The 20,792-nt window shown below is 45.2% G+C and overlaps 2 long non-coding RNA genes across 15 annotated transcripts in view; one reads left to right on the top strand and one right to left on the bottom strand.

The window, feature by feature from the left end:
• Positions 1-16,141: 16,141 nt before the first annotated feature.
• LOC146403620 (uncharacterized) lies at positions 16,142-20,262 on the bottom strand. Its single transcript, XR_014804630.1, has 2 exons — positions 20,048-20,262; positions 16,142-18,270 (listed from the first exon to the last, which is right to left on the bottom strand). It is a non-coding gene; the product is annotated as an uncharacterized LOC146403620 (long non-coding RNA).
• Positions 17,030-20,792, top strand: part of LOC146403619 (uncharacterized) — a 112,408-nt gene continuing 108,645 nt past the window's right edge. For all 14 annotated transcript variants that reach the window (XR_014804622.1, XR_014804623.1, XR_014804618.1 and 11 more), the window contains exon 1: positions 17,030-17,232. This is a non-coding gene — a long non-coding RNA (uncharacterized LOC146403619). The remainder of the gene's footprint in view (positions 17,233-20,792) is intronic.

Below are 20,792 nucleotides of genomic sequence, written 5' to 3'. Positions count from 1 at the left end.
GCCCCAGTTCACTTTTCTCCCTTGTTTGCCGTTGGCGACAACACCCTCTCCTTGGCTGGAATTCCCACCATTGTCTCAGCCTCCCCACAAACCGTCCGCATCTTCTCCACGTTCATTCTTGCTGACCCGGATCGCAGAGGAGCAGGTGGTCCTCCAGCCTTTACCAAGAGCATCCATTCGTCCTCTCTGCTAGTCCTTTTGGCTCATTTCTTTGGCATTCTTTGTAATATTCCTTTGCGCTTCAATTTCTCTGTCTCTACTGCCTTCTTTTCTTTCAGATTTCAAAAATGCTGTCTACCCCATATTTTAAAAAGCCGACCAAAAACTTCCTTGAGTTTTGTCGTAGGATCTCATGGCATCCTTCCTCTTCCCCAGCATCCTTTCCTCTTTCCCCAGAGGCCCAGGTTTCTCTTGGGGGGCCATGCGCTCTTAGGGAAGTACCTCCACAGCCCTGATTTGGTTGGGGCCTGGGAGCCAATCTGGGCTTTCCAGTCCCTGGTTTGGATGGGGGGTGTGTGTCATGTGACCTAAGCCCATCCGATCGAAGTGAGTCTCTGAGCTCTGCCAGGTGCTGAGACAAAGCCATGCTCTCCTGAGTGGAAGGTGCTTGTGCATGGTTGAGGCCTGGAGTTCCTACAGTGCTTTTTTTGCTGGTAGGAAGGCAGCCTGAGGGTGATTCAGCCCAGAGAGGACAGAGAAAAGCAGACAGAGATATGAACAAACTACTCACAGCTTGTCTTTTCATTTGGGGAGCAGATGAATCTCCAAGGTTGTTTATTGCATCTTGAGATGGGTTTTCTATGACTTGCACTTAGAACTCCAAACGAACTGTAGTGGTTCAAACCATGTACACAAATTCCTTGATACCCCTTCCTTCGTCAGGTGATACTGAATTCTTTCCTCGACTGCGTGCTGGATGCACTGATCGCGTATCGTTCTAAGACTAAGTCATAAAAGGCGTGATTTCCTCCTTACTTCCCTCCTCCCTCCTCCCTCTCCCTTTCCCTCTGTCTCTCCCTCTGTTGGATGGATCTGCTCTGGGGAAGCCAGCTGCCATGTCAGGAGGACACTCAAGCAGCCTGCCAAGGGCCCTCACGATGAGGAACCGGGACCTCCAGCCATCAGCCCCCGAGGAGGTGAAGTCTTTTGCCAAAAAAACACGAGTGAGCTTGGAAGGAGCGTCTCCAGTCCTGTCAAGCCTTGAAGAGACTCCGGCCCTCCTGGCGACCCCGAGCCTTTTGCTGACGGCCAAACCTATTACCGTTTTCAGTGCTCACCCTGCTTGACATTTTGGTTATGGGAAAACATTGAATAAACATATGATTGTGTGTACACTCGTGGAATGGAGTTTCCTGAGGTCACAATTCTGAAGTTTCGCACAAATATTAACTTCTGTCTTAAGATGAGAAATGGGAACAAATTTTCAAAGCCGCAACCACTAGGAGACTTCTCCCCCCACCAAAAAAACCCCTCTAATATGAGGAACTGAGCATTCTTGAGGATGCATTAAATAATTTGATATCTCGTATGTGATCATAAACACCAGATACCTCCAGGAAAAAAAATGTACACATATTTTAGATTTTACATGAATTTTTTTCTTGCTGCAGATTGTATAAAAATAAGAGTAGCTTTATCCACTAAATTTCAAGAAAAAATTTTAGAAAATGCAATAGTGCTTATCAAAGTATTTTGATTTTTTTCGCTTCTGTTCAGAAAAAGACTAAGTAGAATATTAGCCTAATTCGAGATTTAAGAATTAGCACTGGGTGTGTATTGTGCTTCAAAAGTAGTTAAACAAGATTTCCTTATGCACTTTGATCACCGAACAAAGCTTCAGAGCAAGCCTCATAAAAATTTCCAGTTCCAACATCATGTATATGTATTTATGTAATGCTTCTCTGGGAAATGATGTAAGGAAAGTTAACAGGACTTTGGAAACAATGCACAATGCTAGAATTGACAGGCACGTAATTACTTACGGCATACGCCTGCCAGGATTCTTGTGTAATCCTCACATATGGGATTAAGTGTCATTTGTAAAATGACCCTTTTCTTGTAAAAGACAATAAAAAACCTGTCATGTTCCTGCAGCTCTCACCTCATAAGAAAAGTGTTGAGGTGTAGAAGCAAGGTTAATACGTAAAAAAAAGTAAGTAGCTCCTAGAAATTCTCTATTTATATATTTATAAGGCGAGCTGACTTAGATTTTGCTTTAGACATTATTGGCTTACGTCGTTCCCAAAGATTGTCGGGATACCTAATTCCCTTTCCTAATTCTTCAAGAATGTCATGTTAAAAGACCCAAGGTTGGGATTTATGTGTCCCCATGTTCGCTTCATGGAAGACCTGGCGGGCTGCGGCAGGAGCAGACTTCACTGCCCTGTCGATGGCTGGGTTATGAGCGCAGATGTCTGTTCATATGGACCCGAAAACCCGTCTGAGTCCTCCGTGGCGTGGCAGTGGGCTGCCCTGGAGAGATCTCCCTCTTCTGTCCAAATTCAGCTGTAAAATCAGAGATGGGGAGGAGCCAGTGTGTACACCACTGGCTGGTCTTCGAGCCAGCAGCATGTGTTGCCAGCCAGCAACAGTAACCACTTACTGAATGCCGCTTGCATGTCAGGCACTCTAAGAATATTACTCTGGTCCAGAGAAGGGCCTTGTGAGGGCATCGTCTTCCTTTCCATGTTACAGTTGAGTCAAGTGAGAGATTCATGGAAATCGAAGAACGTGGCCCATGGCCACGTAGCTGGTAAGTGGCAGAGCTGAGATTCAACTCCAGTTTAGATCCAAAGCTCACACGCTTTCTATTACCAAACGGGGCCGTTCAGTGATGACTTTTTCCTGTAGTACAAGAAGAGAAGGAAAGAAAAAACTTCGATGGCACCAAAGACCGATAGCTCCTTGGGAGTCTCCATTCAAACAAACCAGACAGACACCTGTAGTTTGAGGAGATGCTTCACACCACGGCTGACTGCAGTGAAAGCCACAGTGGTTGGCACTGGGCAGAAACTGGTCACCATCCAGGAGACAGGTCTGGGCATGGGCCTGGGCTGGGGGTCGGGTGGGTGGAGGTGGAGATGGAGGTGAAGAGGTAGCAACGCATTAAAAAGCCATCACACCCTGACTGTCCTCTTTGGGCTAAAGCCGTCTAGACGATGCAGGAGCTGGTGATGCCGCACAGAACACGAAAGTTGAACTTGGAGCACAGCCGTTTCTGTCCCATCTCCTCGTTGGGACACAGGGATGGGATAAATTCCTTTCACAGAGTGGGAATGAGGAGCCTTGCATGTGTCTTGCCTCCATCACTGTCTGTCTGAGGAAATAGGTGAGTTATTTAACTTAGAGCAGTATTCTTTCGAGTTGTTTTTCTGCATAGCGTGTCTTTCATTGCCGTTTTTCAAACAAGGATAATTTTTCCTACGAAGTGATATCTGTGGTGTTAAGCAGCCTTGTTAACAAGCAAAGATAAATCTGAACTACAAATCTTTGGTATGCAGGTCACACAATCGTATCCGTAGTCACGGCGAAAGAAAAGTGGACAATGAAGCCAGAAAGAGCAGCTCGGCTTTCTCAACACTAGGTTCGGAAACACAGACTCAGTTCACATCTTGTCCCCTCTGATTCCTCCAATGAGTGCTGAGTTTTTTCAACCAGAAAATGTTAAAATATATTCGATATATTGAGTAAACTTGAAACCTAATTTTGAGCCTGAAACAGTAGCTTATAATATTTCTAAATCAATAATTATGATTCACATGAGTTCCCTTGGTGGCTCAGTGGGTGAAGGATGGTGGCGTCACTGCTGTGGCTCAGGTTGCTGCTGCGGCACGAGTATAATTCACTGGCCCCAGGACGTCTGTGCCCACCCCCCACCTCCGAAATATGCTTCACAAAATTTTTCTTAAATAATTTGATGTATTTCGTGCCACAGAGAATGCTGTGAACTACTTAGGTGTTGGATTTCTATAGTGCTTTGCCTCTAAAACTACTCAGCCATGTAATACCGGTTAAATTAATGGAGAAAACCCCTAAGAAGAGTGTGAAGGGGTGAGGGGCACTCGAATTTAGGTTCTTGTGAAAGAATCGTTGTGATTAGCAGCACTTTTTTCCTCTACGACATTCTGCATGTCCTGAGACATAAAATTTATTTCCCAGATATTATCTTAGAATGAAACCTATCCATTTCCTTTGAATATAGCCAGTTAAGGCCACACTCCCTGTGGACATTCTATGCAAAGAACTCCTCTTTAAATTCTAGAAGTCAACTTCATTGACTGTCTGAGTGTCTTCGCCTCCTGTGCCTTCACGGAAACATCTGCCCAGGCTTTTGGCTTTCTCTTGAATTATAGTTCAATCAGCAATTGCTTGTGTAGCATTTTATCTTGCTAGGTTTTGTCTCTCACTAAACCAGTTCATGAATCCCTTGTTATGGTTGCCACGGAGATTACAGGATGAACTCATTTGCATATGGTTCCAAACCCTTGACAAATTTAGGAGACCACCTGTAAAATTTATCCCCAGGAATTCCCGTCATGGTGCAGCAGTTAACATACCTGAGTAGCATCCATGAGGATGCAGGTTCGATCACTGGCCTCACTCAGTGGGTTACAGATCTGGTGTTGCCATGAGCTGTGATGTAGGTTGCGGACGCATCTCGGATCCCACATTGCTGTGGCTATGGGGTAGGCTGGCAGCTGGAGCTCCAATTCGACCCCTAGCCTGGGAACCTCCATATGCTGCAGGTACGGCCCTAAAAAGCAAAATAAAATAAAATAAAAATTTATCCCCAAACTTCTATGTTCTTGCTAAGACCCCCTTTTTAATATCACCTCCACTTGCACCAACTCCTTTTCCTGCTTCTTCTAATTTTTTCCACCACCCAAACTGACAGCTGCTTTCTTTTTTCAGGGCTGTTTTCACAAATCATAAAAAATTTCACAGATTTTCATCACTGCAAAAGCTGCTGCGTGATGAGCGGCACAGCTATATCAGGGTCTGCATTGTGGGCAGCGGGCTGGCTTCATTAGCTGGGTGACTCATTGCCAGGGAATGCCTCCCTGTTCCCGCAGAACCACAAACTATTACAGCGATGACATTTCTTCTGACAAATAGCTAACGTTGCAAGTGATAAACTTACAAATGCCAAGGGTCTACTCCAGAATTTCCCAGTCTGGCTTCCAAAGAGCATTCAAGTTCCTCAAGTTACTAATAGATGTTTTGCAAAATAAATGGTTCTGTGGTCCCCCAAGTTTGGAAACCGCTTCTTATTCTATCTTCCCTTGGAAGGTTCATAAAAGACCTTAACATATTACAGGTTTCTAGCCTTATTTGACTATAAAAATCTTCATAAAACTCCTATTAACAACTCAGAATACTAACATTCGAAGAGCTACAACTTGGGAAAGATCTAGCTGCGTGATTTACTTGCATTTACCAGATAGGAGGGCATGAACAGCTTTTTAGTTCTGGTCGAGTGTATCTCCCAATGGATCTGAACTGCTCTACATAAACACTCAGGACTGAGTTTCTATGACCGACAGGTTTTGTCTTATCAGTGTGGTTCACGCGTATTGCTGATTAGCAGGTGTGCATCATCCGAGATGCTCTTGGTTGAATTGTTGAGCACTGCTGTTCTCCCAGGGGGAGTCCCTGAACCAGAGGCTCCAGTATCATCTGTGAATTTGTTAGAAATGCCAGTTTTCAGGTTCCACCCCTACTTACTTGGGAGCTCTGGGGGAAGGTCCAGCAATCTGTTTCAACAAGCCTACCAATTAATGCGGATTCATACTAAAGTTTGAGAACCATCCACTTAACATGGTTTAAAACTTCAGCTTTCAGCTTGGAAGGGGTAACAGGAACCAGATTTATCTTCCTACTTGGAAAAAAATTTAAAAACTGGACAAAATATATGCAACAGTGGTTCTCAGATATTGGAGTGCAAGCAGCTCAGGACAGTGGCCCCTGAGAAGTGGAAAACAAATGAACTGACCCCTGCGGCTGTTCCAGCTTCCCACCCAGAGAGAGTTTCCAGGTTGAAGGAAGGGAAGGATTCCAGATAGGACCTGGTTATCTCTTTGAGTTATAGAGATGGAGTTGGGAGTCCAGGGAGACCAAGTTGAATAGATTTTCAAGGCAGAGTACCAGATGAGAGAAAACTGCACAGAAAGAAATGTTCAGAGAACTGCTGAGGCCCTCCTGAAGTGCTCAGGTGAGTACTGAACAGAGTGTGAGTATGAGGAAACTACCTAAGGCAAGAGAAAATTCTAGCAAATGCAGCAGAGGCAACAGTCCATACAGCTCACACAGGGCTCCTCCTACAATCCAGAGAGAAAGAAACTTCTAATTCACAGAGCATTAGTAGAATATTCAGAGTACTGCCCCAGTAATGGCCCATGGCAAAAATGTACTCTAGTCCTGACTGATAAAGTCTACAAGCGAATCTTGAAAGGATAAAACTACAGCTGACCCTTGAATACAGGTTTGAAATGCACGAGTCCACTTACATGTGGGTTTTTTTCCAATAGCAAATACTACGGTATGACACAGTCCACAGTTAGTTCAATCTGAGGATGCAGCACCGGGGATACGGAGGAACTGGGGAGACAGTGGACCAACGGTGAGTTATGTGTGAATTGTTGACTATGCAGCAGGTCGGTGTGCTTAACCCCCGGGTTGTTTGGGGTCAAGTGTCTTTTTCCAAATACAACCGAATCCCAGAACAAAGCTGTGGAATATCGATAGGAAAATTCACAGTAACCGGTGTCTAATTAAAATGTACCAGGCATACAAAGAAGCAGGAAAAGAGAGTCCACAATGAGGAGGGGGGAAAAAAATCAATCCATAGAAATAGATCTAAACGTAACAGCTAACAAAATAGTAAATAAGGAATAAAACAATTATAGCTGTATTCCATAAGTTCATATGATAAAGTAGAGAAATCCTTGATTACATGGAAAATATTTTAAACGCCTATGTTAAACTTCTAGAGATAAAAGATACAATGTCTGGAGTTCCCGTCGTGGCGCAGTGGTTAACGAATCCGACTAGGAACCATGAGGTTGCGGGTTCGATCCCTGCCCTTGCTCAGTGGGTTAACGATCCGGCGTTGCCGTGAGCTGTGGTGTAGGTTGCAGACACGGCTCGGATCCCGCGTTGCTGTGGCTCTGGCGTAGGCCGGGGCTACAGCTCCGATTCAACCCCTAGCCTGGGAACCTCCATATGCCGCGGGAGCGGCCCAAGAAATAGCAACAACAACAACAACAACAACAACAACAAAAAGACAAAAGACAAAAAAAAAAAAAAAGATACAATGTCTAATATGAAAACTGCAATCTATTAGCCTCAACTGGATAAAAGATTAACTTAAAAGACATAGCAGGGAGTTCCCGTTGTGGCACAGTGGTTAACGAATCCGACTAGGAACCATGAGGTTGCGGGTTCAATCCCTGCCCTTGCTCAGTGGGTTAAGGATCCCGCGTTGCCGTGAGCTGTGGTGTAGGTCGCAGACGTGGCTTGGATCCTGCGTTGCTGTGGCTCTGGCGTAGGCTGGCAGCTACAGCTCCAATTAGACCTCTAGCCTGGGAACCGCCATATGCCGTGGGAGCAGCCCAAGAAATGGCAAAAAGACAAAAAAACCCCAAAAAAACAAAAAAAAAAATAGCAGCATAAACTATCCAAAATTAAATTCAGAAAAAAGATTGAAAACAATGAGTAGAGAATTAGCAGACTGTGGGACAACTTTGATCAAATACATGTACTTAGAGTCCTTGAAAGGGGAGGGCAGAAAGACTATTTAAAGAAATAATGACCACCGGAGTTCCCATGGTGGCTCAGTGGTGATGAGCCCAACTAGTAAACGTGAGGACCCAGGTTCTACCCCTGGCCCTGCTCAGTGGGTTAAGGATCTGGCAATGCCGTGAGCTGTGGATTGGTCTCAGATACAGCTCAGATTCTGAGTTGCTGTGGCTGTGGCTGTGGCTGGCAGCTATAGCTCTGATTCAACCCCTAGCCTGGAACTTCCATATACAATGAGTGAGGCCCTAAAAAGACCAAAAAGAAAAAAAAAAGGGAATGACCAGAAATTTTCTGAATTTTATTAAAACTAAATTTCCTAATCCAAGAAATTTAGCAAACTCTAAGCATGAAAGCTACACCAAGGCATATCATAATCAAATTGCTTAAAACCAGTGATAATGAAAAAAAATTAAAAGCAATCGGAGGAGTGGAGTTTCTGCTGTGGTGCAAAGGGTTAATGATCCAGCTCGTCTGTGTGGAGGTGCTGGCCATAGCCTTGGCCTGGCACAGTGGGTTAAATATCTGGTGCTGCTTCAGCTGTGGTGTAGGTCTCAGCTCTGGCTTGGGTTCGATTTCTGCCCTAGGAACTTCCATATGCCCCAGGGGGTGGCCAAGAAACAAAACAAAACAAAAAACAAGCAAACAAAAACAACAACAACAACAAAAAAAAAAGCAGACAGAAGAAAAAGACCACAATCTATACAGAAGGGGGAAAAATATAAGAATAATTGCAGATTTTATGGAAAACAATGCAAGCCACAAGACAGTGGATCAATATCTTTAAAGTTCTGAAGGAAAAAAAAAATTATCAACCTAGAATTTAAAAACCACAAAAAAACTGTTACAAATGCAGGTTAAATGAAGTTTCTGGCAGGCACATAAAAGCTAAAGAAATTCATCACAGCAGTCGAAACAAAAGAAATGTTTAAAAGTTCTTCTGACAGAAGGAAAATGATACTAGAAAGAAAGCTGAAGCAACGTAAAGACTTAAAGCTCTAGATATAGTTCTTAGGTGAGAATCAAAGACTTTTTTCCCCTTATTTAAAAAATCTATCTGAAAGATCATCGACTGTTTAACAAGAAAACAGTGAAATGTATATGATGCATTGTAGGGTTTATAAGTAGAAGGAACATGTACGACAGTAATAGCATGATGTCCTGGAGGTGGGAAAAAGACGTGTCCTGGAGCTCCCGTCATGGCTCAGAGGAAGCGAACCTGACTGGTATCCATGTGGTTGCAGGTTCGATCCCTGGCCTTGCTCAGTGGGTTAGGGATCCGGTGTTGCTGTAAGCTGAGGTGTGGTTCACAGACTCAGCTTGGATCTGTGTTGCTGTGGCTGTGGTGTAGACCAGCAGACCAGCGGCTACAGCTCCAATTTGACCCCTACCCTGGGAACCTCCATATGCTGCAGATGTGGCCCTGAAAAAAAAAAAAGTGTCCTATCACAAGGTTTTTGTTTTTATTTATTTATTTATTTTTGTCTTTTTTTTTTTTTTTTAAGGACCACACCCAGGGCAAATGGAGGTTCCCAGGCTAGGGGGTGAATCAGAGCTGTAGCTGCCAGCCACAGCCACAGCCACAGCAACTTGGGATCTGAGCCGTGTCTGTGACCTACACCACAGCTCTTGGCAACACCGGATCCTTAACCCACTGATGGAGGCCAGGGATCGAACCCGCAACCTCATGGTTCCTAGTTGGGTTCATTAACCACTGAGCCACAGTGGGAACTCCACAAGGTTTTTATACTAAATGTGAAAATGGTCCATTATCACTTGAAATTTGACTGAAATAGCTATGTACTATAAACCCCAAAGTAACCCCTAACAAGCCATCAAAGGAAATCAAATGGAACCCTAAAAAGTACTCACTCCAAAAGAAAGAAAAATACATTTTAAAAAAAGGAACAAAGAAGAGATGGGTAACTAGAAGACATATTGCAAGACGGCAGATTTAAACCCAACCATGTCCGTGAACACTTGGAAATAAACCAGGTTTTTTTCCCCTATCCGCTTAGGCCAATAAACAAGCTAACTTTTATCTCCTATTAGCATTAAATTTCCCTCCCAAAGTTGTGCAGGGGAAGATTGGAAACTTGAACTAATCATAACAGCAAAAGGAGCTTGGCACTGATTCCTTTCTGACGTCAGCATTTCACAGAACGATGCCTGTCAAGTTCAGCCAAGAGACACGGCGCTGCAGGCGCTTTTCCTTCTGCTCGGAGCTGGGCGCTCGCGCATAACTGCGTGGCTGCAGCCAGACATCGCGGGCAGCAGGCATTCGACAGGGCTTTCTCTCCCCCGAGGCTGGGGCTTGGGAACACGGCTGTAAGCTCTTTCCTCTGCCTGCCCAAGCCTCAAGGAAACTCTGCTGACTTTTGACCAAACTCGCCTGCTTGGTCATTGGTGTCGCTCCTTGCTGTCCACTGCTTGGGACACCCCGGCTACCCCGTGGGGTCATCGTCCCTCACTCTGCTCCCCTCCCTCGGAACAAACGTGCTTCTTTTCACGTCCGAGTTTCCAGGCTCAGGGTCTTGTCCGACGAGGTGTCTCCTCAGAACTCTCACCTGCCGACCCCATCCGCTTAGTTCATGCTCGTTCATTCTTTAGATCTTAATTCAAACGTCCGCCACTGACCCCTCTACCCCCCTCCCAGATTCTTGTCACTTTTGTGTGTGTGTGTGTGTCTTTTTGCCATTTCTTGGGCCGCTCCCGCCGCATATGGAAGTTCCCAGGCTAGGGGTCGAATCGGAGCTGTAGCCGCCGGCCTACACCAGAGCCACAGCAATGCTGTGCAACCGAGCCGCGTCTGCCAGCTACACCACAGCTCACGGCAATGCTGGATCGTTAACCCACTGAACAAGGCCGGCGACCGAACCTGCAACCTCATGGTTCCTAGTCGGATTCGTTAACCACTGTGCCACGATGGGAACTCTGATTCCTGTCACCTTTTGAAACCATATACTGTGGGGTGTGATTATTTGGATGGCAGGGGCAAAAGAAAAGACAAATAATTGCATTTTTCACCTCCTCTGTTAAAGCAGCCCAATCTTGCTAACTGGTCCCTCCCACCCACCCCCACCTTTTAAGGGCGTTCCTGACCTTTGTGCAGCTTGGGGTAATCCATGGAGGAAAGACTGGGGGAACAGGTAAGCCTGGAAGACCCGCACTGGGGGTGGACAGTCCTGGGGGGATCAGAAAGTGGACACAGACGACCAGAGCTTAGGCACAAAAATGAGGGATGGGCACAGGGTGTGTGCTGGGGTTGGGAGGAATCTGGGTCGGGCCTGGAAAACAGGGTGTGCAGAGAGGCCCTGGGTCAGTGTGGGATATGACGGGTGGGGGGGAGAGCCACAGGGAAGGGAAAAGAGAAAAGCGAGATGCGTGTCTGTGGGCTGTGACCTGAATCGCAACTGTCACCCTTCAAGAGGCCCCATCAGGAAGAGACGTTGCTCTAGGTGGCGCTGGGGTCGCTGTGCTTCTCTCCAGGAGCAGGAGGGCGTGTAGAGGCTGGGCAGCATGCGCAGTGCAGGGCACCATGCCTGGGGCCCAAGTGCTTGGGTACCATGTCCGTTGCCCCTCCTTGGGGTAGGGCAGCCCCAGTTTCTTTTGGGGCCGGACCCTCTGCCCCGCTCTCAGGGCACAGGCTGCTCCGGGAGCTGGCGCCACCCCCACGGCTGACGCTGAGCCCGGGGCGTAGGCCTGTCTGTCTGGGCACCACATCCTCTGGACAGGGGGCGTCTGGGCCAGGGACCTGCGTCCCCTTGTGGCCAGTGAGGGTCATGCAGGGAAAAGAGACCTGCTCTTCTGTGACTGCGGGACTTGGGTGTGAGGATGAAGCCAAAAGACGGCCAAGCAGGGCTGCAGTGAGGAGAGTCACCGGGTCTCAAGGGCAGTGTTTGCACCCCAGCACCGATCCCCAGCTCCGCTAGCCCCGGGCTTTTTCACGACGTGAACCTGTCACTACCCCCCCTTATTTTTTGCTTCTGATGGTGCAAGTTGGGTTTTTGGCCACTTGGACTTGAAAGAGTTCTGAGTTATAGAACCTTCGACTTATATTTGTGCTGCATTTGGGATTCAGTCATATCTCCACAGCTGAACTGCATAAGGACAGGGTCTGGGCTTTTTTTGTTGTCGTTTTGTCTACTCTGTCCCTTTCACCTTGTGCAGCGTCTGGAATACATGCTGCATGAGCGATTAAGTGCATCCTGTTTAAACACATTGTTTTGTGACTGGTTGTTGTCTGCTTCCCTGCTAGACTTTAAGCTCTCTAAGAACCAGGATTTCGTTTGTTTCGCTTGTCTTGAGCTCCCAGCCTGGTGCACAAGGTTTGGAATATTTTAGGTACTCCATGAATTTGGCAGAATGATTGAACAAATACGGGAAAAAAAATATGAAGCCAAACCAGAGCAAGAGCCAGTTTACTTGGTTTTTGTGAATTGATTTCCCAGAGATATATACTTAATGCCTCTAAAGGGATTAAACCTGTGAAACCTTAATTCTTACGACAGATTTGGGAAGCGAGAATGAATCAAGCATAGCTACCATTCTTTCATCTCCACTATTTTATACCATCGAAAGAAATGGTAACTATTGTCGTTACTAGACTGTTATGCTTCCTCGACCTAAGAAGGCCTAATTTTGTGTATAAGAGTTTAAAAGAAAGGAACGGTTAACATAACATGTAGTTTGTATATTTGAAGTATCTGGAGAAAAACAACTGAGACACTATGGTAGTTACCATATCAAAAATTAAGGCAAACATTCAAGCTCCATAAGCTATATTTCTTGATCATTTTAAATTCTAACTAAGAAGACAAAGAAATAAGTATCCACTAAAGACCCCAGCAAGCCCACAAACGATTCCAGTTCACACTCACTCACGGACCCGCACAAGCAATGACTCTATTCTGAGAACAGGAAGAAAATGTTTTCATCATTTCCTCTCCCTGTTTAAACGGGTGAGTCAACAAAGAAGACAGTTTTCTGGAAAAGACCTGAATGGCATGAGTTCCCCGAGCCATCTTTAGGGCTGTGGTTCCAGGAACGTGGGGTCTTGCCTGGGCATCTGTCGTCAAGGCAGTGCTGGTGAGCTGGCTCCTGATGGGAGCAAAGGCATGGCTTTCCCAGCTAGACCAGACCCAACCTAGACCCAAACCCAGAGTCAACAGGAGAGAACAAATAGAATTTCCCTTTGCTGGTGTGTGATGTTTTCTCTCGTCTGTTCCTCCCTTTTGCCCCCCGGTAAGTGAAATGACCCATTGCATTAAAAGTTGAGCATAAGAGTCAACGTCAGATGCGTAGAGTCTCAGGTTTCTTAGGCTGAGTTTTACCAACTATGTAATGCGTGACGGTCTTGGAGATCATGAGAGTCAACTTGCATTCGAATGAGTTCCAAAGACTTGAAAAAGTTTTGAAGCAAGAACTTTCGTTTTAATGAACTCACGGTTAGAAAACAGGGCTGAGAGAAACAACTCACATTCGCTTTGTGGTGAATGACAGGAGAAAGGACTGAACTCGGAACGGAGGGGCCGTTTCCTTCTTCAGGTTGACTTCCAGAGTGAAGGCCTGAGAAGAGGTTCTGACGTCAGGATGGAAGAAAAGTGTGGCCTCTCAGTCGCCGTCCAGCGTGACCTCCCTTCCACAGAAAACAATTATGAACCTGTAAATGGACTCTTTTTTAAAGAGTTGAAGTAGTTCACAGGAAGCTGTTGAGACTAGATCAACAGCACGTGGTGGGGAGGGTTCTCCGCTATGGTGTTTATGTGTCCGCCCCACAGACTCCTTCATCGTGGTATTTACCCGAGAGGGTTTTACTTATGCTGCTGAACGGATAGAGCGTCTACCATTTTAACATCACTTTGTATACTTCCTAAATGGCTAGTGTACCATGAGCACATAGTATTTGTCCCAGATACATCTCAGGTGCTCATTACGTATTGAAATAAGAGGGTGTTGATTTGTTTTAGCAAGTGTTAGTTAATGATGTCTCTAAATTCCCATCCGGCTTTTGGGTAAGAGTAACTGGTTGTGATTTAATGTGTTTATCCCTCTGCAATCACATACGTGGAGAACCCACAGTTGTCTGGAACCCACTGAACAGCCTTTTAATGCTACACTTAAACACCCTTTAACTTACACTATACTTTCAATAGCCTTGGCTTATGGTTCTTCCCAAGCTTCATACGCAGGGAAGGCTGCTTCCTCATGTGTCACTTTCTCCGGGTGAGTTTTACAAATTAAAGAGGAAAAGAAACTCAACACAGCATTGTTAATCAACTCTACATCAATACAATTTTTAAAAAAATCTATTTTTTTCAAAAGACAGTTAAAACCTGATCATTTTATCATCAACTAATGCTTTTAAATATGAATCCATGGGATAAATATAGGGGAAATTAGACTACTTAGTTACCCAATTATCAGTATCAGTTCTTTTTTACTAAAATGAATGTTTGGGGTTTTTTTGTTTGTTTGTTTTTTACTTTTTAGAGCTGCACCTGCAGCATATAGACATTTCTGGGCTAGGAGTTGAATCAGAGCTGCAGCTGTCAGCCTACGCCACAGCCACAGCAATGCTGGATCCAGGCCACATCTGCAACCTACGCCTCAGCTTATAGCAAGGCCAGATCCTTAACCCACTGTTTGAGGCAAGGGTTGGAACTGGCATCCTCATGGACACTATGTGGGATTCTTAACCTGCTGAGCCACAGTGGGAACTCCAAGAGATTTTTTTTTTCTTTTTTGTCTGCGCCCGTGGCATATGAAAATTCCTGGGCCAGGGATCAAATGTAAACCTCAGCTTCGACTTATGCCACAGCTGCGGCAACATTGGATCCTCAACCCACTTGGCCACGGTGGGAATTCAGATATATTTTTTCCTAGAGTCTTGACAGTGATAGAACTTTTTCTCTTAAGCCTGCAGTTGTCCTGAGAGTTTGCCATCCCTGATTTTAACCCTATTGATGGGCAGTGTAAGGAGGCTGAGCTGTATGGTGGGTCGCATTCTCCGAAGATGGTCACCACAATCTATCCCAGCCCTTACGAGGGACGTGACAGCATCTTCTTGTCAAGAGGCGGCATCTCTGCTTCCTCCCCTTGCATGCGATGAGCCGGTGACTCTGGGGGAAGTGACCCTATGTGATTTCTGAGCCTGGCATGAAAGGCAGTGTCGCTTCTGGCTAGTGCTTTTGGGATACTTGATCTTGAAACACAACTACCATGTTCAAAGAAGCCCAGGCCACACGGAGAGGCTTTGTGTGGGTTCTCTAGAGCAGAACTTTGGCTAACATCCAGCCAACAGCTGTAATTAATGGGCCATGTGAATAAGAAGCCTAGACAGTGACTCCAGCACCAAAAATTGTCCAACTACATGAGAAGAAACTCTAAGAGAGAATTCCTCCCCTGAGTTGAGTAAACCTTCAGAATTGTGAGTGTTGATAATGGTAAAATGATTGTGGTTGTCTTAAGACACTCCGTTTGAGGGAGACTCATGATGCAGCAATAGATAACGGGAATAGGACGGAATGAATTTCTCATCATCTTTTGTGTGTAAGTATTCACAGCATCCCCTGTTTGGGGGTAGGTTGCTTCTTGATCACAAAGCATCAAACTATGGAAAGACAAGTCAGACTGGGACGCCAGTGATGCAGCAGAGTCAGTAGTTACCTTATCTCTCAGGGCAATCAACACTGTTGGGAAAAATAGGAAAGCCTGACAAAATTAGAGGGATATGTTAAAAAACAAGCATATTAAAAAAAAAGCCAGTTATAAACAATATGAAAACCATAATGTCACTTTTGGTGAAGTTTGTGTGTGTGTGTGTGAGTGTGTGTGTAACTGAGCTCAGTGAGGGCATAGGTTTTTGTCTCTCTTTTTTTCATGCAGTACCCTCAACCTTAGAACAGTGTGGCACAAAGGCTCAATAAGAACATAGTGAATGAATACATGAATGTAAACAAATCTGGCAGAGTGAGAACTATCATTTACCTCTGTCAGATACAGCTCCATGTGGGCTTTTTTTCTTCCTTGTTTTTCCTAAATTCTCTACCACAATTACAGATTGCTTCTAAAAGTCCATTGTGTTTTATTATGGGATAAGAAAAGCTTTCAAATAGCTACATATAAGCATATATTCAAATACTTCTAAGCAAAATATCCTCATAGGGAAAAAAAAAGATTCATTATTAAAAAAAAAAAAAACAACAACTCTCAAGAGAAGGTTTTGCATTGTGTGGGCAGGACCAATGATAAATGCAGACTTTCTTAGTTCCTATATGGATCCTCTACAAGCTATCATGGAAACACAGGTTTCTGTCAAGGATTTTGGAATAAATTAGTCCACTCGTTTTACTGTCTTATTATGATCTCTTTATTTAGCTCAGCTGGGACTCCTTTTGTCTGCCAATTAAAAAACATCAGATGCGCACGTTATGCCGAAGAAGCCCCCTGAGAGAAAGTCTCTTTCCACTGCAGTTGTTCAGATTTAGCGTGGAAGCTAGATTTCACTTTGCTTGCAGAGTCTGATTGACCCCCTGGTGATTACCTCGCAGGCTGTGTGGAGAAGGGTCCTCAGGTTATGATTATGCCTGGTTGATTAGCAATGTCTGCCATGGTTCACATATGGAGGAGAAGGGGCTTGATTGCCTACTGTAAATGACTGGATCAGTAATTGCTGTGGTAATATCTTGTATCAGGCCCTCCCTACTCCTTTACAAGCTCTTGATCCTAATGAGCTTCTCACAGTGAGTTCAGAATGTAATTGGCAGGAGTTCCCGTGACTAGTATCCTTGAGGACGCAGGTTCAATCCCTGACTTTGCTCGGTGGGTTAGGTATCCGACGTTGCCATGAGCCTCCGATCCTGTGTTGCTGTGGCTGTGGTGTAGGCTGGCGGCTACAGCTCTGATTCAGTCCCTAGCCTGAGAACCTCTATATGCCACAGGTGTGACCCTAAAAAGACAAAAGGCAAAAAAAGAGAATGTAATAGGAAGAATAATGGCCCCTAAAGATGTCCAGATCCTAATCCTGGGAACTGGGATGAAAGCCAGTTCTGACTGAGATGAGAGATGAGGTGATCACAGACTGTCCCTTACCTGGCGGTGAGGTTGGACTTCTCTCTCCATACATTGTTGCTATGCGCATGTGTTATTCACGAGGCAAAGGGGAATTAGGGAGCAGATGGAATAAATGGCTAATCAGCTACCCTTAAAGTAGGCTGTTGACACTGGATTATCCAGGTGGGTCCATTTTAATCACAAGCTTCTTCAAGATGGAAGCAAGTCAGAAGAGAGTCGCGGGAGAGATGTCTCTAGAAAAGAAAAGCGGAGCCCTGGCAGCCTGAGGAGGACCCTGTGTCACGCTGCCGCTGCCGGTATGGAAGATGCAGGAAGGGAAGGGAGCGTCAAGGAAGCCAGGCTGGAGAAACTGGACGAGGGAAGGTAAGATATGCTCCCTTGAGAAATGCACCCGCCAGCACCTTGCTCTTAGCCCAACAGGAACCATATCCTATTTCTTACTGTAGGGAAGGGAAAATAATTTTCCCTCTAGCTTTCTGAGTTCTTGGCTAAGACCCCCGTATTAAAAGACAGAATAACGGAAGAACAAACAGAAGTGTATTAATGTGTGTTCTTCATGTAGGTAAACACCTTTTCCTGGGTATCTCCCAGGAAATAATGCAAATAATGCAGTACTCTGAGTAATGCAAAGAGGTAGCTGTAGAATTCAGGATTAAATCCCATCTTCATGGGGGAGAGGAGGGGGTGTGCATACCTCCTGGGAGAGAGTAACTTTTATGCAGGTGAGTGGGATCTTAGCGGCACAGGTGGGAGGTGTGATGGTCTGTGACACAGCTTGTCTGGGCATGGTGTCACCGCTCGCCTCCTCCTTGGCTGATGAAACTCCTGGTAAAGGGGATTGATGACCATTGGGTTTCTTTTGGAGGTTCTGTCTTCAGGCGGATGAGGGGAAATCAGAGAAAGCCTCTCGCTGCGTTTGCTCTTTTTCTAGGGTGTACAGTTCAAAATAATCCTTATGCCAACGTGGCATAGGAGGGGGAGGCATATTCTGTTCGTTTCTTAACATCAGGCCAGTAAGAGAATGCATTCGTGTTGCCTAAGCCGCCAAGTCTGTGGCACCGAGTTAGAGCTGCAGTGAAAAAGTGCTGCACAGAATGCGGGGCCATCTACCTCTGAAAGGGAAAGTGCTGTTCCCTGCGCTCTCCTCGGCTCCCGGTTCGCTGGCTTTCTGGATACCGCTTGACAGTTTGAGGCCAGTTTCTTCCAGCAGTTTGAGGATCCAGTCTCTCCATACATTGTGTTCAGTGTGTGAGAAGCAAACAGGTTTCATCGTTGCTGTTAAATGATCTGTATCATTTCCCTTCTTGCACATAATTCTCGTCTGTCCAGTAAGACCGCATTCATGGAACGAGTGTAGAACAATACGAACTCATTTGAAATCATGGTGGTGCTTTGGAATGTCTGGGAAGAGAGAGAAATGTTAGCTGGAATTATTGGCTCTGGCTTGGAGGAAAAACTAAAATCACTTCATATTAAAAAAAATGTGCCCTTTATTGAGAATCAGCTATTGCGTCACATACATGATCTCATTTAGTCTTAAGGGCAACCTTTAAGGGGGGAACTGCTGTCTTCATTTTCCACACGGAGGCTCAGTTCAGGAATTGACCTGTCAGGGTTCCCGTGGGTAGGACCGTGAAAGCCCCGTTGATGGGTCAGATAACATTGTCCTTGGGGGTAAAAAGATCTTTTGGAGGAATTGCTGGCCAACCCTTTCCCTCCAGCTACGGGAACGTGCAGATGATTCTCCTTACTTTTAAGAACTAAGTGGCTTTAAGAGGCAATGGCACTACTATTTAATTACAGCCAAAGCAGTGTCTACAGCAGTGCTTCTAAAATTTCATCACATTTCAGAAGCACCTGGGGAACTTAAAAAAAAATCCTAACATCCAGGTCACACTGCACACCAATTAAATCCTAAGCTCCTGGAATGGGTTTAGACACCAGTGTTTGTTTGTTTTGAAGCTTCTAAGGTTTAGGAACTTGGGATCAGTAACCAGGGACTTCATTTGTGAAATGAGATAAGGTTCTCTAAACACAGATTGATTTGAATGGATTTTGGATTCCTGAGTCTGTTGGTGAATTTCTTAACTTGCTTTTTTCGTGTGTTTGTTATTCTTCTAATGCCTGCATTCTTTGTACTGTCTCTATTCGTATCACTGAAACATGTCTAAATAAAAGTCTGTCTTTCTAGTCTTTGACTATGAAGGTGGTCATTTTATATTGACATCAAGACAAAAACTCAGAAGCAGGAAAACCTTTTAAAATGTAGTGTAAATAAAGGAAATCCAAACAAAGACACTAGCAGCCTTGTGTTCAGGGTAGAAAACTCAGAGCCTCAACAGGGCCCGGCAGGAAATCCAAATAAATAAAAGAGACAAGGGTTTTTAAAGAGTGAACGGCGGTGGGGGTGGGGGGGAAGGAGAGAGTATGAATGGGGGGGTGCTGGCTGCTGGCGGGGGGGAGGGAGGGGAGCAGAGGACGACAGAGCACAGGGAGTTCCTAGTTGCCAGATCTCCCAAGTTTTTGAAAAGCTAGAAATTAAGCTTTTGGGGGGGAGGGTGGATCTTTTAAGGCTGCCCTCGCAGCACATGCAAGTTCCCAGGCTAGGGGTCGAATCGGAGCTGTAGCCACCGGCCTCCACCACAGCTCGGCGCAGTGCCCGGTCCTTAACCTAAAGAGGGAGGTCAGGGATTGAACCCACAACCCCATGGTTCCAAGCTGGATTCGTTTCCACTGCGCCACGACTGGCACTCTGAAACTAGGCGTTTTTAAGTCTCAGTCTCTCCGTCTCTCTCGCTCTCTCTCTGCTACAGATAGAGGTATAGATACAGATATTATAACATTATCAGTGATTGCTCAAAGAAATTAAAAACACTGTGTGAGGGACAGGGTATCAGCAAGCAGTGGATGAGAACCCAGGAAAACCGAGTTTGTTTATATTTGAGGGGAAACTGGCGACAGTATTTACTTAGACGAGGCAGGATGAGAATGAAGGAATTGCAGAATTCTAGGTTTCTGCTTTTGTCTCTTGAGTCTAGTCATTATCTATGAAACTCAGAGGGGGCATTCCTTGTTCTTTGTGGCTTATTTGCAAAGCAAGTGTGGAGCCAACTCACTTTCTCTGACCTTCTCCTCCCCTCCCAGTTTTCCTTTCCTTCTGTGCGTTGCTTTTAATTACCTGTAATAACACAGACGGGTTGCAGCTGACGACTTCTGAAGTCTTGAGATGAGTCAATCCCATGAGATCAACAGTGGCTAGAAGCATCAGGAATTTCTCTTTTTTTAAATTCTCTTAGCCACGGAATTGGGAAAGTGCAGTTTCTCAGTAAACGTAACTGCTGTTTTCTGTTCAGCTCCACCTCTGCTCAGTTTCCTGACGTTTGTTAATGGCAAACTCTTGTTTCCCTGTAATTAAAGTTATAATCAAAAAGGACAGTTGACCTTAGCTCCTTGTGTCGTAAGCACAGCGGGGGCTGCCCGAGGGTGAAAAGGAAGAAGCGATGAGAACTCATTTTTAACATCCTAGGATTTGATAGCTGGTGGGGATAAAAATACGGCTGGATGTGCCCCCCTTTGTACGACGTGGTAAATCTAAAACGGTTTTGAACTGGGGAAGAGAGGAGTTGTCTATTTTGAAAAACATAAGTGTGGCTATTTTGAGGGAGACGTTTTATTTGAATAAAACATATTTAAATTATATTATAAATCTGTTTCATGTATGGAATATAGCACTTTTTTGGAGTAGCTGTCTTCATTTTTTAATGTATAGTGTTTTTCATGGGTGTGTAGTTGACTGACAGTGTTGTGTTGGTTTCAGGTGTCCAGCCAAGTTTCTCAGTTACATATGCTTCAGATTCTGCTTGTTAGAGGTTATCTCGGGATGGCGAATGTAGTTTCCTGAACTGTGCAGCAGGCCCTTTCTG

The sequence above is a fragment of the Sus scrofa genome, chromosome 5 (genome assembly GCF_054392235.1).
Source record: "Sus scrofa isolate SSC_HxYL_T2T_F1_AM1 chromosome 5, Sscrofa_HxYL_maternal_Yorkshire_Landrace_v2.0, whole genome shotgun sequence".
Classification (NCBI taxonomy): domain Eukaryota; kingdom Metazoa; phylum Chordata; class Mammalia; order Artiodactyla; family Suidae; genus Sus; species Sus scrofa.
Note: the sequence above shows the minus strand (reverse complement) of the source record. Positions and strands in the feature narration are given on the sequence as shown.